The following is a 17,174-nucleotide window of genomic DNA, read 5'->3' on the forward strand; positions in this document are numbered from 1 at the left end:
TGGAAGATCGGCATTCTAAATCTTAATTGAGCGCACGTAAAACCAATGCCTTCCAACAACAACCACCAGTAGCCTAAAATATAGGAACCTTTCCGTGTTAGCTTCCTCCTGATATCTGTGTATGGCACGTTCCCATCACCAGCGAACTTAGCCAGGTGGGGCTTGAGGAAGGACCCGCTTTGCGAGATGTGCGGAAAGAGGGGGACACTGGCCCACATTCTAGCAGGGTGCCAAATCGCTCTGGCTCAGGGGAGATATAGGTGGTGGCATGACCATGTGCTCCGAGTGATGGCTGACATTTTCGAGCAGGCCAGGAGAAGACCGCAGCCGACTAAGCCACAAGTACCATCAATGCTATTCATCAGGGCAGGAGAAAAATCAACCTCTAATAAAAGAGCCAGGACCAACATCCTCAGGGGGCACAGGGGTGGGAGGTGACAGTCGACCCGGGGAAGAAGCTCACTTTTTCACCCATCGTCCAGACCACCTTGAGGCCTGACATTGTCATCTGGTCAGAGCAATCTAAGAAGATCATCCTGGTGGAACTGACTGTGCCTTGGGAGGAAGGCTGTGAGGAGGCCCATGGGAGGAAGAACCTAAAATACCAGGACCTCATCATGGACTGCAATGACAAAGGCTGGCAAGCATGGCTGTTTCCAGTGGAGGTCGGGTGCCAGTCAATGTGGTCTGTGCTCACTGCACTTGGAATATCTGGCAAGGAGAGGAAGACAGCTGTGCGCAGGATTGGGGAGGCAGCAGAGAGAGCCTCATGCTGGTTGTGGTTTAAGAGGGAGGAGGGGGGCTGGAGATGATGGACAGTGACCTGGCCACCACTGCTGACCTCCAAGCTGGAGGGCTGTAGCGGTTAAGGCTCGAAACACCCCGTGAAGGTTGGGCACCATCTGATGACATCAGCTCCAGGCCAAAAGCCAGCCACAGTCACATTAGGGAGTGGCTGTATGTATAGCATCACGAGATGTTTTCAGTAAGTCCAAATACTAGTTCAAATATCAATGAAAAATGCTGCATTTTATTTGTCATATAAATAATGTTGATGATGGCTCTATATAATCTAGTTTAAATCCTGCGTTAAACGTTAAAGGTTTAACATTAAACGTTAAACCTGCGATAGAATCATTAAAATGTTTAACAACCTATACATTTTAAGAAAAGAACTTTGTACATAAATAATCGCAGATTTCAATTAGTGATTATTTAATTCATATTTTGCTAAACATTTTTCTTTTTAGGTTTTGGCCAAATATGTGCAATAAAAACAAAAGTTTGTTTTTATTTCATTTTTTATATTTAGACTCAGATTCTTAAATATGTGTTTGTGTGTGCATGCCTGTCCTATGTTGCTATTAAAAAAAAAAGCAGTTAACTGTCCCAGGACTACACCTGGGATTACAGTCGCCATCTTGGAGCGGTCCTAAACCAAAGCAAAAGACGCCTCAGCAGGTGTGGCAGGTTGTTGTTCAAAATAACCTACTATTCGGCTCGGAAGGTCGCATTTTAAAAGAAAAAAATAACTTTATTTATAGTTTCTGATCAGAATATTACTGTATTTATCTCCACACACGAAATGTCAGCAATATGCATAAATATCTGTACTATGCAGCAGAGGAACAAGATCTCCTCAGGTTCTCCAGCAATACGCTCATTAAGGGACAAATAATTTAATTAAATCCAATTAATCTAAATACTCACCAACAGTTAATTTCGCCGTGTTGATAAGAAGAAGAACCGCAGACAGAGACCAGATAATGAACATGGCCATTAAAAAGAAAAGATCAACTCCAAAAACAGAGTTTCAGCTGATATTACTAAAGAAGAACATCAGCAGCTAAGTTGATGTCTGTGAGGGAGAGAAATATTGGAGTTAGAAAAGGAAGAAGGATCGAGAAAAATGGGAGTAAGTCAATCTATAAGGAAAATGAAAGTAACTAAGAAAGTAGATACTTACAGAGATAATGAATGACGCACTGAATATCTAGTGGAAACATTTCTGAAAGTGCCTTAATGAAATAAAACACAAGTTCATGTTTGATGAGAATATGTGTTGGAAGCAAAGACTAGAAATCAGATGCAGGGAACGTTTGGGTATGAATGTAGAGGCTGTGCGTTACAGGCAGCAGTGTAAATGGAAATGGAAAGGTGCGCACTTACCTGCTGCCAGAGTGTTGATAAGTTAGGTCATGGAGAGCCGTAACTTTAGTTGAACGCAGTTTATTAATCCACACAGATTTCATTTTGATCTCATGGTTTCATAATCCATCTAGTGGCGCTCCTTCGTTGTAACGAATTCCTCAAATCTCAGTTTATCTGTCACCAGATCAGCGCGTCTCTATTCTGAGAAACGCTGAACCTGACCTTTAGTCTCAGCTCATTGGCTAAAAGGGTTGGAAAGGAAGCTGCGACAATAGGATGACGCTGCAAAATTTGAAATCTAAAATAGATACTAAATAAGTAAATTTTTCTTAAAATAAGTGCATATTTCTTGAATTGAGAAGGTAAGTGAAACACTTGACAAATGGAATAAGACAACTTAAATGTAAAATAAGAAAAGATAATTGCATTGTCTTAGTTCAAGTGCATATTTTCTAATTATCTTGTTTTAGGTGTAAAAATACTTATTCCATTGACAAATCGTCTTATTTACCTGCTAAAATTAAGGGTAGATACACTTAATTTAAGACAGTTAATATTTATTTCCAGTAGGGTTTATGATTATAGTTTAACAATATTGAAATAACAAAATTCACTGTTTCCTAAAATTTGAATATCAACAAAGTACAAATATATATATCCTTATATATTGATATATAGATATATATAGCCTTAAAATGTCATGATCTGGCCTGATTCCTCCAACCTTAATTATCATTTATTCCTCTCACCTGTTTCCTTTGCTTGATATTCAGTTCAGCCTGGGCATTCAGGGTCTGATCGTTGTTTTCTGTTAGCTTTCTGTTTGATTTCAGTTTTATTTAGTTTAGTTAGTTCTCAGGTTCTTGTCCCTTTTCCAGTGAGGAGTTAATTCCTAAGCCAGTGTCCTCAGGCGAGTTATTTTCCCTAACCAGTGGTGAGAGATTTTCAGTATGTCCCTAGTGATTCTGTTTTCCTGATTCAGTACCATCTCACCCACTGGTTCATCCTGTTCTGCCCACCTGATCCTCTGTTGGATTCCTGCTGGATTCTGACCATCTGTGCGTTTCTGTCTGAGCTGGATGCTTGACGCACAGGACCCTGAACCTGCCTTCACACTATGATGGATTTCTGGAACCCAGATATGTCCGTTCCTTGGTGGACTGAACAGTAGAAGCAGGTAATTGACTCACTATAATTATCATCTTCTGTTCAGATGATTGTGATCACTTACCTGCCTTTTCTCTACAGAATCACCTGCAGCTGCAGATCCACAGCAGCGTGTCTGTTCCGTCCGTATTATTTTGTATAAATAAACGATTATAACTTTCATACTGGCTGTCTCACCTTGAATACTGGGTCCTTCTGTCACGTCTCATGACATAAAAGGCTATTTTCTTGAATTAGGAAGAGCTCTGCCCACATTATTCTTATCCAGTTGATTTAAAATCCAGCCGACCTGTAAGAGAAGTAAAACTGCAGACCCCACTAATTTATAACAGATCAAAGTGCTGAAAATACATCTTATACATTTGGCTTACTGGTGAATTTTTATTATTTATCTGGCCATTATTTGTCTGGCTATTGTTGCTGGGGTCAGGCTAACCTGAATTAATCAGTTAATCCAGTAGAAAAAGACACGGAGGGGAGCTTCCTTAAATTCAGTAAGAAGTGGGGTTGTGCTTAGAGTCCATTATATCCACATGGGAACCGCAAATCACCAGGTAGGATAGACCACAGGGGAGGCTAATTAATGGCTAGGGGTGGCCTTAGCCCCCTTTAGATCTGCCCCTGCATTGGTGAGAACCAGATTAGATAATCCCTGCACAACAGAGACTGGGAGAAATGTATGCAATGTTAGGTATGTATAGTTTGTTTGAAGGAAGAAAAGGCATGGAGAGAAAACACCACATCTCACCTCTAGAAAGTCCAGGTTGGGCATCTGTGTGGTGAATGCTGATGGAAGGTGCTGAGCTGCATGCCGGCCAATTGTGTTAGCAGACGACAGAGGGAGCCTAGGCGTGGCCCAGCCTGGAGACATGAATCTGTGCAGATGAGTAAGGAGGGATACAGTGGAGCAGCTAAGCTTGTCTATGGAGGTGATGAGCGAGGAGAAAAGGAGATGATGTCAGCTGGTGAGTGTAGAGCGGATGAACCAGTGGAGGAACATAGATTGGAGAGGATGGAACGGCACCTGAAGCAGGTGCAGGAGGAACAAGACTGGGACCTGGGAGAAGGCTTAGGAGAGCGCTCTGGGATGAGCTCTGGGAAAATTCCTCTGGCTCATATCTGAGCCAAGAAGGAAGGAAGATCTGTGCCAGTGGCCAGACTGGTGCTTCAGATAGTCAACTGGGGAGGAGAGGCCTAGAACCTCAGAATAAAGGAGGCAACAGCCTGATTGACAACTAGAGTTAGAGTACTTGACCATATAACAATATATATTACTGTTTTTTAATGGTTTATAAGAATAAAAAAGGCACAGAAAAAAAAACAGAACCTTGATCCCTTCTGATCGGTATTACCTCTGACTGAGCGGATGAGGCACCAGCATTAAGACTGGCTGTTAGCCTGGAGCAGGCTAACTACACAGAATAAATCACTGTGGTAACTTACGTCTAGCTACTGCTGTAAAAATCGATTTCAGGCTTAATTAGACCTGAAAATCTGGAAAATTCCATCTAAATCTCTGAGCTCAGTTTTGTCAAATAGGCCTCTGATCTGACAGTGGATGGATGGAAAGCACCACAGTTAATTTTTCCTCAGCCTCTGTGGTTAACATTAACATTCAGCAAACAGAGATTTTTTTCTAGAATATTTTCAGTCAAGTTAGACAGTCATTATCTGGAAAGAAAAAAAAACTATATGGTAGATAATAAATAACTTTATTCAAACAAAGTACAGTAAGGATGAAATTCTGCAGAGAGACACTGACTGAGGTCCGTTTAAGGCATTTTTGTCACATGACATCTCTCTTTTTCTTTATTGCATTTTTACATTTAAGCAGAATCATATTTTATTGAAATAATTATAAGAATTTTTACATTCAATTTCCTTTTTCCTAAATCAAGACATGATGTGAAAAACTGACTTCAAAATTAGCACAAGTGGAGTGTGCTGCCCTCTAGTGGTAATACAGTGAGCTGCAATAGAGTGCAACAACATCCCAAACAAAAACACTTCAAATACATTTAAATGATTCATGGTTAGTGTTTGAATGACATATTTTTTTCTCTAATATAAAAACTTAATCGTATTTTTGTGTTACCAGTAATTTGTTAGGATTTTTCCTTTACAGACTAAAAGCAGCCGAACACTGAGCTCATGGTTTCTCACATTATAAATGTTAGTTATGGACAAACACTTATGCACAGACAATAAAGAACATAAAAGTTGCAGTAAATGTATTTATGTATGTTTAAGCAAATGTTAAATAAAATTTTTGCAAAAAGGACTCTCTGCAGAAACACTGACTTATAAAAAAACATCTCTCCAACTTATAAAAACACACACAAACCTGGGAAAGATAAAACTTCAAAACAACAAGGTCATTGCTGTTGTGTTTAAATTAAGACAAATAACTACATTTTCTACTTAAGGCAGGACTGGAGTCAGTCTGCAGTCTGCTATGTTCTGACCGCACGCTACTGAAGCAGCAGAAGCAGCTGGTTTACATGTTAAGGCAATGGTTGAAGCACATAAAAAGGTCCTGCAACGCGTTTCGAGCACAAGGAGAAGAGCATCTTGATGCATCTGAGCACCTGCAGCAGCGCCGCATGAGCTTCTGAGCATCTGAGGTGCGTGACACGCTGATCTGTAGGGATTGAAGCCATGCCATTCATGTTTGCGTAGCACCTTTTTGCCGCTGGATGAGTAAATAAGCTTCCTGAAGCTCAGCGTGCAGAAGCAAGCGCCTGGTTTACCCAACTTCCTGCAGCAGCTGCTAAACGGCTCGCCATCTCGCCCTGTCTCCTCCAGCCATGCCCAGCACCATTAATTTTTGAGGCCTTCATCTATGGTCATGACATCTTCTCCAGAGTTCATGAACTGCATCATGCCCACTGCATGCAATTCCTTTCTCTGTTATCCTTCTCTCCAAACACAAAGTTTAATGTATTTATTTTTTTGACTTTATACATGTCTCTCCATTGAATGGACCCGTAAACGGCGCAAGGTGACTCTCCTTGAGCGCTTCTTTGCTACCATTGGCTAACAAACACAAGAGGGATTTCGATTGTCTTGTTTAGATTTATTTACCGTCAATTTATTTTCAAGTTATTTTTTTTTTTTTAACCCAGCCGGAAATCTGGCCTGGGCCCAGAATACTTTAATACCTGGACCTAGGAACTAGCAGAGAGATAGATACAGCACTGCTGATGCATTTCGCTATGATCACTCCTCTGAAACAGTTTATTAATGCCTAAATTAACTTAAAATGTCAAAACCTGCCGGCAAAATATGTTTCATTATTTTATTCTGGTGCGATTTGGATTACGTAAATGAAAACCGCTAATTTCTCCCTTCAGGAGCCACGAACAGTAGTGGAAAACCCCCAAGAGGCGACTGGGTCAGAGGCTGCTGTTAAAGGGGATTCTCAGTGACAGCGCCCCGCCTGTGTACAGAGGTTTCCTGCTGGTCTGACAGCTAAATACTATTTGAAGGCAGGATCGTAATCTTGATAAACTGATTACATAGATGATGTTTTCAGATGGACTTGAAATATATTAAATCAACTTTTTACCCACTTATAACAGCAAATACAGCAAAGCTGCTCCCTGCCATTAAACACAGGGGCAGCAGAAGCATCAGACACATCTTTTCACACTGCATGCACTTCAGGAGAGTCAAAGATGCTTTTGAGGCTCGTCGGACCTTCATGTGTACAAGCATCAAAAATAAAGCAGCTTAAGCTTTTATGCTGCTTCTATTGCCTGCAGTCTGAACGTAGCATTAGGACCTTTAGTGTTCCAGTTCATCCCTTCATGTTTCTCTCCTGTCAGCAGATGTTCCTCCTGCTTTCTCAACATTATGCTCAGACAGAGACAACTGTCCACCTACAGGAGACTGTTGCTTAGGTCTCCACCAGCATTTGAAATCTCAGTTTAATCTCTAATAGTCATCTTCAAGTTAAACAGCTTTAAGTTTGTAACATTTTCCCATAGAGGACCAACTCACAGCAGTTACACACATGGATGAAGGGTGTTTCAGCTTTGTTCCTCGTCTTCAGAACCTGGGTCAGGTGTTTTTTCACCACTTTGCTTTAGTGAGGAGTTATCTGTGAAATGATACAAAAAGGATCAATAATGCAACTGAATTATGTACTTCTGATTGCCTAACGTCCTTCTTGTCCTTTAAGAACTAAATATAATTATAGATCAGAACCATTTAACCTAAAAATGCTAGCTTTAGTCTGATCATCAATACCAAAAAAATGACAAAACATAAACTACTGATCAAGACCAGCCTGTAAAAATTGAACAGTATATTAGTGTTAAATAAACAGACATTTAAACACCACTTTATGGAAAATCATTTTAGCATGGAGAGCTCTCCTCGCAAAGTATTGGCATTTGCTGTCACAGCGGCCCGCTGTCACCATAGGCTACCGCTACCCGACAGCGGCGACTAATAACAAAGATGGCGCAGGCCCCGTGCGGTGGAGGAGGAGTTACGTGACCAACAGAGCAAAAAAGTGATCCTCTGACCAAACGGTAAGTTAACTGAGTTACTATAAAGTCCACTATATAGTCCCAGCTCTATAGAGTGATTGAGGGATTTAGGGGTTACGTAATACTTTCAGGCACAGTAAGCTTGTATGAGCTATGAGAACAGCAACTTGTAAACAGGACAAATGGAAACGTGCATGCTCTCGCACAATAAAAAGGACGGTAAAGTAAAACCACAGCTAAAACTAAAACATTGATCGGCTAAAACATTGATCCACATGCTATATCATCATCATCATCATCATCATCAGCTCACACACATTAGAGGAGACGTTCTGCAGAGCAAAACGTGTTTAAAGTCAGAGCTTTAGTTGGTATTGATGTCTGAGTTAGATTTTTCTTAGAACTACCAACCTGCTGTTAAAAAAAGTGATAAACAAAATCTTAGAAGGTTTTACTCACCAGATTCATTACCTTTTTGTTGATATGAGAATGGAGGTATTGATGTTTGGCCCTTCCACTTATCTACTGAGTCTGTGGATTGTTGATGATCCCCATCTATAGAAAATAATTACAATAATATCATATTTGGTCCGTATCAGCATTGGCCAATACTTAAAGTCTGCAATATCTTTATTATATCGAAAATGAGAAGTTGGGGAATGGCGTCCTAGTGGTTAGGGCATAAAGCTTGAAATTAGTTCGAAACCCACACACAAACTGCCACTCTGGCTCTCTGAGGAAGACCCTTGCTCCCCGGGTGCTTCACAGTGGTAGCCCACTGCTCCCCAAGGGGACAGGTTAAATGCAGATAGTTAATTTCTCCTATGTGAGATCAATAAAGTTAAATTATTATTAAAAGTTGTATTTGGGAAAACCTAGATTATACGTTGGAATAAACTTCTCAGCTATTAGGACTACGTTTACAAGGTTGGTCTCCAAACAAAGCGGAGAGCTTGAGAACAATGTAGTCAGAGAGACGGTTTGAGTTTACTATGTCACACTAAAACCAATTAACACATAAAAAGAAACACATCTTAGAAGGTTTTACTCACTAGATTCATTACTGCTTGGTTGAGATGAGATTAGAGATGATGGTGTTTTGACATGTTTCGTATTTATTGGTTCTGAAGCAGGTTTCTGATCCGCATCTATAGAAAAGAAATACAACACTGCATCCTAAACACTCTCCTTTATTTGGATAAAAAACAATAATAATTTAGCCTGAGCTATTGTTAAAAAAAATATCAAAATTCTTTAACTAAAAACATTTTATCTGTGAGGTTACTCTTGGCTCTTCAAATGTAAAACACCAAGATCCTTGTATTATAGTCAGTTTCACTGTAATTTATTTTTAGTTCATATATCACAATTTAGGCAAAAAATTGATATAAAAAAATACGAAGGACATGACCTCAGTGTCCTTAATGGTAATTAACGCCCTGTCGGTGCCAGATTATTTGGAGCCACCCATTAAGATCTATTCCAGTATTCTGACTCCTGACTTCCTGCCTGTTTGCCTGACCTGTCTGGTCTCTCGATTATCTGAGCCTGTCTGAACCCTGTCTGATCTAAAGGCCTGGCTGTTACTGGACCTGGAACTGTGCAGGTCACCTGGCCTGAACCCTGGACCTGCTCACAGACCTTGCACTCTTGTTTGCCCTTTTGCTATTCATACTGTATTTCGCTCTAACAGTTCTGATCTGTTGCATTTCCCTGGACAAACCTTTAATGAACACGGAAGGATTCCCTGGAGACGTCCTGGATGCACTTCTAACCACAAGATGGTTCAGTGACGTCACAGGCCGACTGGTTTGGAACCAAATGCTCCTCAGGTCTGTGATCTAGAACTTTCAGTCTGACTTCATTCCACCATCCTTTCCTGGTCACTAATATTCCCTCTCTCATTACAGAAGCTGAGAGGTCCAGCTCTAGTCTCAGACAAGTCTTTCACATCCTGCTGCAGTTTTCTATACAATGAACAGTTAAACCATTATACTCTGTGTTCTGGCTGAATTCTGGGTCCTCACCTTTGCTTCGTTACAGAATGGATTTCTGAGTTTGATTTTTGTCAGAACTATGACCCTGCTGCTAAAAAAAAGAAAAAAATCCTAGAAGGTTTTACTCACCAGATTTATTACTATTCGGTTGGATTGAGGTTGGAGATGCTGTTATTTGGACCTGGTTGTTATCTGCTCGGTCCGAGGCTTGTTGAAGACCCCCGTCTATAGAGAAGAATTACAATAATATCATATTTGGTCAGTATAACCAATTGCCAGCACTTAAAGCCTGCATTATCATTATTATATCGGACATGAAGAGTTGTACAAGGAAAACCTTGATTATATGTTGGAATAAACTTCACAGCTATCAGGGCTAAATTAAAAATGTTGGTCTCAAGACAAAGCAGAGAGCTTGAGATTAAAACAGTGGAGTCAGAGAGACGGTTTGAGTTTACTATGTCACACTAAAACCAATTAACACATAAAAAAGAAAAAAAAATCTTAGAAGGTTTTACTCACCAGATTTATTACTATTCGGTTGGATTGAGATTGGAGATGCTGGTATTTGGACCTGGTTGTTATCTGCTGGACCTGGGGCTTGTTGAAGACCCTCGTCTATAGAAAAGAATTACAATAATATCATATTTGGTCAGTATCACCAATTGCCAGCACTTAAAGCCTGCATTATCATTCTTATATCGGACATGAAAAGTTATATAAGGAAAACCTAGATTATATGTTGGAGTAAACCTCACAGCTATTAGGGCTAAATTAAAAATGTTGGTCTCAAATCAAAGCAGAGAGCTTGAAATAACAACAGTGGAGTCAGAGAGACGGTTTGAGTTTACTATGTCACACTAAAACCAATTAAAACATCTTAGAACGTTTCACTTTTACTACACTTTTCTTTCAGCTAGACAACTCTAGTCTGTGATGTTATGAAAAAATGCCACAACTATAAAAAATCTTCAATGATCCCCAAAATTGGAACCAACTCATGTAGGAAATAAAGCTGCTCCACAAACTGAGATTTAGTGTATTTAGTGCAGCCATTCAGCTGGTTTCGACTCCTTCCTCGGGGCACGGACTGAACTCTAAGACCAGGTTATGGACTCGCACGTTTGTAATCAGTTTTACGTTGTCACTAACCCTCTGCAGAGATTTCAGCCTTAGACGCCCTAGCTACTGGATTGCAGATTCGATGATAATTAAACACTTTTGAGAAGCTTTGAATTCTGGGTCCTCTGTTCTGAGCCATGAAACTAGATGTTTAAAACTTGAACACAGTCTGATGTTGTAACAAGACAATGATCCTAAACACACATCCAACATTGATCCACATGTTATATCATGATTATTATCAGCTCACGCACACTAGAGGAGACGTTCTGCAGAGCGAAACATGTTTAAACTCAGAGCTTTGGTTGGTATTGATGCCTGAGTTTGATTTTCTTAGAACTATAAACCTGCTGCTAAGGAAGGTAAAAAAAAAAAGTTAGGTTTTACCCACCAGATTTATAACTGTTAGGTTGAGATGAGTATGGAGGTGTTGATTTTTGGCCCTGAATTTCATCAACTGGTTTCTTCTTTGCATCTGCAAGAAGGAGTTACATCACTGTGACCTGAACACTCTCCTTTATTTGGATAAAAAAACAACTATAATTTAAACTGAGCTATTCTAAAAAAAAAAAACATATAGTCACATTTCTTTTAGCCAAACAACCTTTATCTGTAAGGTTATCAAAAAAATGCCACAACTACAAAAATCTGAAACCGAAAATTTGAAAAAATTTGAAAAAACTCATGTATGATGTAAAGCTGCTAAACAAACTGACATTTATAATTGTTAACCCGAAGGTTTAAATTATTTGATTTACAATAACAAAGTTAGACCCATTCAGGTATGTCTTTATTGACAGTTATCTCACACCATAAACTAATCTCACCTTCTTTAAGCTGCATATCAGCAGAACCTGCAGCCTGGCTGGATTCAGGTTTCCCTTTGGTTCCTTTTATTCCACTCCCATCTGCTGAAACACAGCAGAATAAAGTTTTCTTTAAAATGAACACATAAAACTGACCTAACACATCAAATGATTCTTTGTTTAATATATTCATTGGCTCATTCTCAGTGTAATATACTTCAGAAACATATTTATATTGTTGGCTCATAAAAGCTGAGATAAGTGAGATAATGATCCAGAATGAGGAGGGTGCAGAGAACTAAATAAAAAAGCTTTTCCACTTTACTGTAAAATGCCCTCTGAACAAATTGTCTATTGCTGCAATGAATCAATGGGGAGGTGGAGCAGCATGTGTTAAAAAGCCCCCCCCCCCCCGCCGCCAACATGTTTCTAAAACCATGTTTCTCCAAATGGTCATAGATGTTCAGCCTGAATGAGACCAGGAACAAAAACAAAGATCAGAATGAAATGAACCCATCAGATCCTCCACTGATCTGAGGTCTGTCCTCAGGTCTGCAGTTCTGCTCTGGTTCTCCTTGGTTCTCCCTGAATGGTTCTAGTGCTGAATTCTAATCCTGGTCTAGAAAACAAGAACTGCGTTGTAGCTTTTCACTTTACTAACTTTAAATTCACTCAATAATCATGTAACTAAATAGTAAATGTCAGGCTGTGCTGTCTTTGAGGGTTCAAACAAAGAACCAAACCAGGGAATAAATGATGGATTTGAAACGGCTGATAAAAATAAAGTGACATTAAATCATGTCTAAATTGGCTCTTATTGCATTTTCTGTGTCAGTCCCAAATGTTTAGGAGCCTTTTTATACCCTGATGAACAAAATCATGTTTCTCTGAACAAGACAGTCTGTTGAACTTTGGGTTTAGGCTGATTTAGACGACTAGTAGAAATCTGCCTGCTTTGAAGAAACATGTGAAGAAATAAGGGATCCTGACTGTTGGACATTACTTTGTGTGAAACAGTGCAATAAAGACTTTAGTCACTTTTATCAGGGCTGGTTGATTCTAGGTGATCTTTTCCATTTGACCAATAATTGTTAATTTCTGTAAAATAGGAAAAGTTAGATTTGTTAAAACAACTATGACTCTTTAAGCGCTCTTTTGCTGTAGAAACATTTGGATGAAAAAAGCCTGTTTGTCTATAAAAAAAAAAAAAAGACATGTACATTTAGAGGCTAGAAAGCTAAGCCTGAGTTGTTTTACAGATATTTTACTTCAGCTTTGTTAAGTTATTTATAATAAATGTGCTGTTGGAGGTTTGTGATCATTTATCTAACACACATTATAATAGTTTTTAGTTATTTTTTCTCATTCACTCAAACCTTTAAACATTTGTTATTTGAAGAAAGACCACAGAATGAAACTGAAGGAGAAACCTGAAACACAACTATGAAACTAAGAGTTAAATATTCCTTTATTCTTTCTCTCAGCAGATCCCTCATTCTGACTGGATCCTGGCTCCTCTTTAGATTCTACAGTTTTCACCCCAGCTGCTGAAACATATCAGTTTAGTCTTCAGTGAGAGTATTCATCATTACATCAGGTGGGTTTATGAAAGTTACAAGTTCTTTTAAATTAATCTGAAAATTACACGGGAATTTACTGATATAAGAAAATGTTATTTGTATTTTTGAGTATTTAAAGGTAAAGTGGAGGATTTTTGTTATTTTTTTATAAGACTCACTCTCCAGTTTAAAAAAATGCACACGCACAACCCTGTAGCTGCTCCTGAGAGTGAACGCCTGTTAAACATGAGTGAGAGAATGCATGAGCCAATTTCTCCTTGTGCACACTCTGTCTCCTGCATACACCTGCTTCACTCTCCACTTGCATCCAGAACAGAATCTAATCACTCTGCCTCCATGTCTCCTCAGAAGTTTGTTGCTCTGCCTGTTCCTGTAGTTCAACCTTATTGGAAACGCTGCAGCTTCCAGCTACATCCCATCCTCAGTGCTGTTCCAAGCCTCGTCTGAATTTCTAGCAACTCTAAGCTGCGTCCTCTTCACACAAAACTCAGGTTTTAAGAAAATCAGCATTTGATCGATCAATAAGGTCAATCAACATTAGAAATATTCATTCATTAATACCTTGCATTCTTAAATATGATAATAACTCATCAGTAAACCTGTAAGTTTAGAGGCTAGAAAGCTGAGCCTGAGTTGTTTTACAGATTATTTCCTTCAGCTTTGTTAAAGTTTCAATGAGAAATGTGCTGTTGGAGTTTTTTCACATTTCAGGCTGGAAGATTTATTTGAATGTCACTGATTGTGGTTGTTTATCTAACACACATTAAAATAGATTTTGATTCATGTTTTATCATTTACTCAAACCTTTAAACATTTGTTAGTTCAAGAAAGACAACAGAATGAAACTGAAGGAGCAACCTGAAACACAACAATGAAACTTAGTGTTATATCTTTGTAGCTCTATCTCACCTTGGTTTTTCTCTTCATCAGTGTAACCTGCAGGCTCACTGGACTCTGGCTCCTTTTTGGTTTCTTCTGGTTTCTCCCCAGCTGGTGAAACATATCAGTTTAGTCTTCAGTGAGAGTATTCATCAATACATCAGGGGGCTTTATGAAAGTTAAAGATGGTTCTCACAACAATAAAACTTAGAGTTTAATCTTTTTAGCGTAATCTCACCTTCTTTATTCTCTGTAGCAGCAGAATCTGCAGCAACACTGGATCCTGGTTTCTGTTTGGTTTCTCCTGTTTCCTCTTCAGCTGCTGAAACATATGAGCAAAAATTTTCACTACGATTAAACATAAAACAAACGTAACGCATCCAGTGATGATAATATATTCATGGGTTCATGCTCAGTGGAGGATACTTTACAAGAAGCTGAGATAAGTGAGATTATGAGTCAGAATGAGGGGGGTGCAAAGCACTAAAAGAGAAAAAGACTTTACTGTAAACTGCTCTCTGGACATATTGTCTATTGCTGTAATGAATCAATGGGGAGTTGTAGCAGCATGTGTTAAAAGCCTCCAGCATGTTTCTAAAACCATGTTTCTCCAAATGGTCATAGATGTTCAGCCTGAATGAGACCAGGAACAAAAACAAAGATCAGAATGAAATGAACCCATCAGATCCTCCACTGATCTGAGGTCTGTCCTCAGGTCTGCAGTTCTGCTCTGGTTCTCCCTGAATGGTTCTAGTGCTGAATTCTGATCCTGGTCTAGAAAGCAATGGCTGTGTTGTAGGTTTTCACTTTATTAACTTTGAATTTGGTAAGTGCCTTTTTTTTTCACCAAACAATGGTAAACGTACATTTACTAGCTACTTTATTGGTTTCAGTCAGCAATGGATCACCTTCTGTCAATAAGACCATAAACATGTGAGTTTTAGTTATAATAATTTGACATTTTAATATCTTCAAACAGAACAATGATGGTCTAAATATATTTTTATTTTCCCTCAATAATCATGAAAACTAAATATTAAATGTCAGGCTGTGCTGTCTTTGAGGGTTCAAACAAAGGACCAAACCAGGGAATAAATGATGGATTAGAGACAGCTTAATGAAATAAAGTGACATTAAATCCTGTTTAATTTTGTTCTGATTGCATTTTCTGTGTCAGTTCCAAAAGGTCCTAAAAATTTAGGAGCATTTTTATACCCTGATCAACAAAATCATGTTTCTCTGAACAAGACGGTCTGTTGACAAGGATGTCAGCCTGCTATGAAGAAGTAAGGGATGATTCCAGACTGTTGTTGTGTGAAATAGTGAAATAAAGTCTTTGTCACCTTCCTGACAGCTGGTTGCTGATTCTGTCTCATCCTTGTTTTTTCCATTTGACCCTGAATGGTTCATTTCTGTAAAATAGGAAAAGTTAGATTTGTTATAACAATGGAACCTCTTCAAGCTCCCAGTTGATGTTTGTAAAGCCTGCAGGAAAAAAAGCTGTTTATATTTACATGATTTACTCAGGACAAAACAACAAAAATTGTATGTTAAAAATAGTTTTCAAGACTGACCACAGTTGGGCTGTTAAGTTAACAGCGCTAGTTTAAATCATATTTGTCCGACAGAATTCAGTTTGTTTCTGATGAAGCTAACTCATTACTTAGACTACAAGAATGTCTTGAAGACATAAAAATGTGAAGCTTCCATATTTGAATGCCAACGGAACAGAAGTTATTGTCTTTGGACCAAAGTCTCTGAAAATAAACTAATTATTCAGTAACTTCATCTTGACGGGATTAAATTGATATTAAATAATAAAGTGAACATCCTAGGCTAACTGCAGAGGATCAGAGGAGAACAGGGAAAGATTGGATAAGTCTAACGGGCAGAAAGAACTCTAAAGGCGGGCTAGAGGCCACAGCTGGTTAGTAGCAGTCAAGCCCACCAGTGAGACAGAGGTAGGAGAGACTACTGTATGGCTGGAGCTATCCTCTAGAATCTAACTACAGGGGATTTCCATGCATCATGAGTAGAAGTCCTTTTTCTAACATGATCTCACTGTCTTTACATACAGCTGATGAAACACAAGTTTGTACAAAAGTTTACATCCATCTGGCATTTTCAAATGTTTTCTAGGTGAGGAAACCCAGATGATTGATTTATCTGCTGGTTAAATGATGGATGATCTAAATTCTTCTAAAAGACCTTCATTCAACAACTAGATGGTTAAAACTTGGACACACACTGATGTTGCTAAAAGAAAATGATCCTAAACACACATCCAACAATGATCCTCATGTTATATCATCATCGTCAGCTCAAACACATTAGAGGAGACGTTCTGCAGAGCAAAACGTGTTTAAACTCAGAGCTTTAGTAGGTATTGATGTCTGAGTTTGATTTTTTTTTAGAACGATCAAGCTGCTGTTAAAGGTGCAGTAGATCTTTTCTGACACGTTTTTTACCATGTGGCTTGAAGATCTCCCCCAAGTTCGAGTAGCAAGCAGTGAAATAGAAGGTCTAAAATAAACTTAATTTATCTTATTTAAGCTAAACCATTTTTTATCGTTGGAGTAACCAAGAAATGCTAAGAGTATAATTTATGCCAAAAACTTGAGCCAATTCAAATACGATACAACGCTGATCCGCAAACCTAGATTTATAATAGATTCTATGTTTTAGTTTCAGTGATTGAATACTAAAGATTGTGACTCTGAGGGACTTCCTGCTGGTAGATATTGTTTCCTGGAGTCATAGAAGCACCTTTCCTCTCAGCAGACTAGAACCAGACTGGAGGAAAAGACTTGAAATCATCTGAGGTCAAAGCAGGTGGGAACGTCACCAAGGCAGCTATGAATTCACTTCAATATTTTCTCTCTCTTAAGAGAAGTGGGAATCACTCTGTCTCTTAATCAATCTGGGGTCCTGGGCTGATAAACATTGAGGATCCCTGCTTTAGAGTATTAGAAGGAA

General features: G+C 38.9%; 1 protein-coding gene and 1 long non-coding RNA gene across 2 annotated transcripts in view; both read right to left on the reverse strand.

Moving 5' to 3' along the window:
• Positions 1 to 17,174, reverse strand: part of LOC107101074 (CD48 antigen-like) — an 87,452-nt gene that overhangs the window by 51,870 nt on the left and 18,408 nt on the right. The gene's annotated exons all lie outside the window — the stretch shown is intronic.
• Positions 7,001 to 10,412, reverse strand: LOC107101071. The gene is made up of 3 exons (XR_001482061.1): positions 10,334 to 10,412; positions 8,274 to 8,369; positions 7,001 to 7,420 (listed from the first exon to the last, which is right to left on the reverse strand). It is a non-coding gene; the product is annotated as an uncharacterized LOC107101071 (long non-coding RNA).

This window comes from Cyprinodon variegatus, unplaced genomic scaffold (genome assembly GCF_000732505.1).
Source record: "Cyprinodon variegatus isolate N-32 unplaced genomic scaffold, C_variegatus-1.0 Scaffold1050, whole genome shotgun sequence".
Lineage (NCBI taxonomy): Eukaryota > Metazoa > Chordata > Actinopteri > Cyprinodontiformes > Cyprinodontidae > Cyprinodon > Cyprinodon variegatus.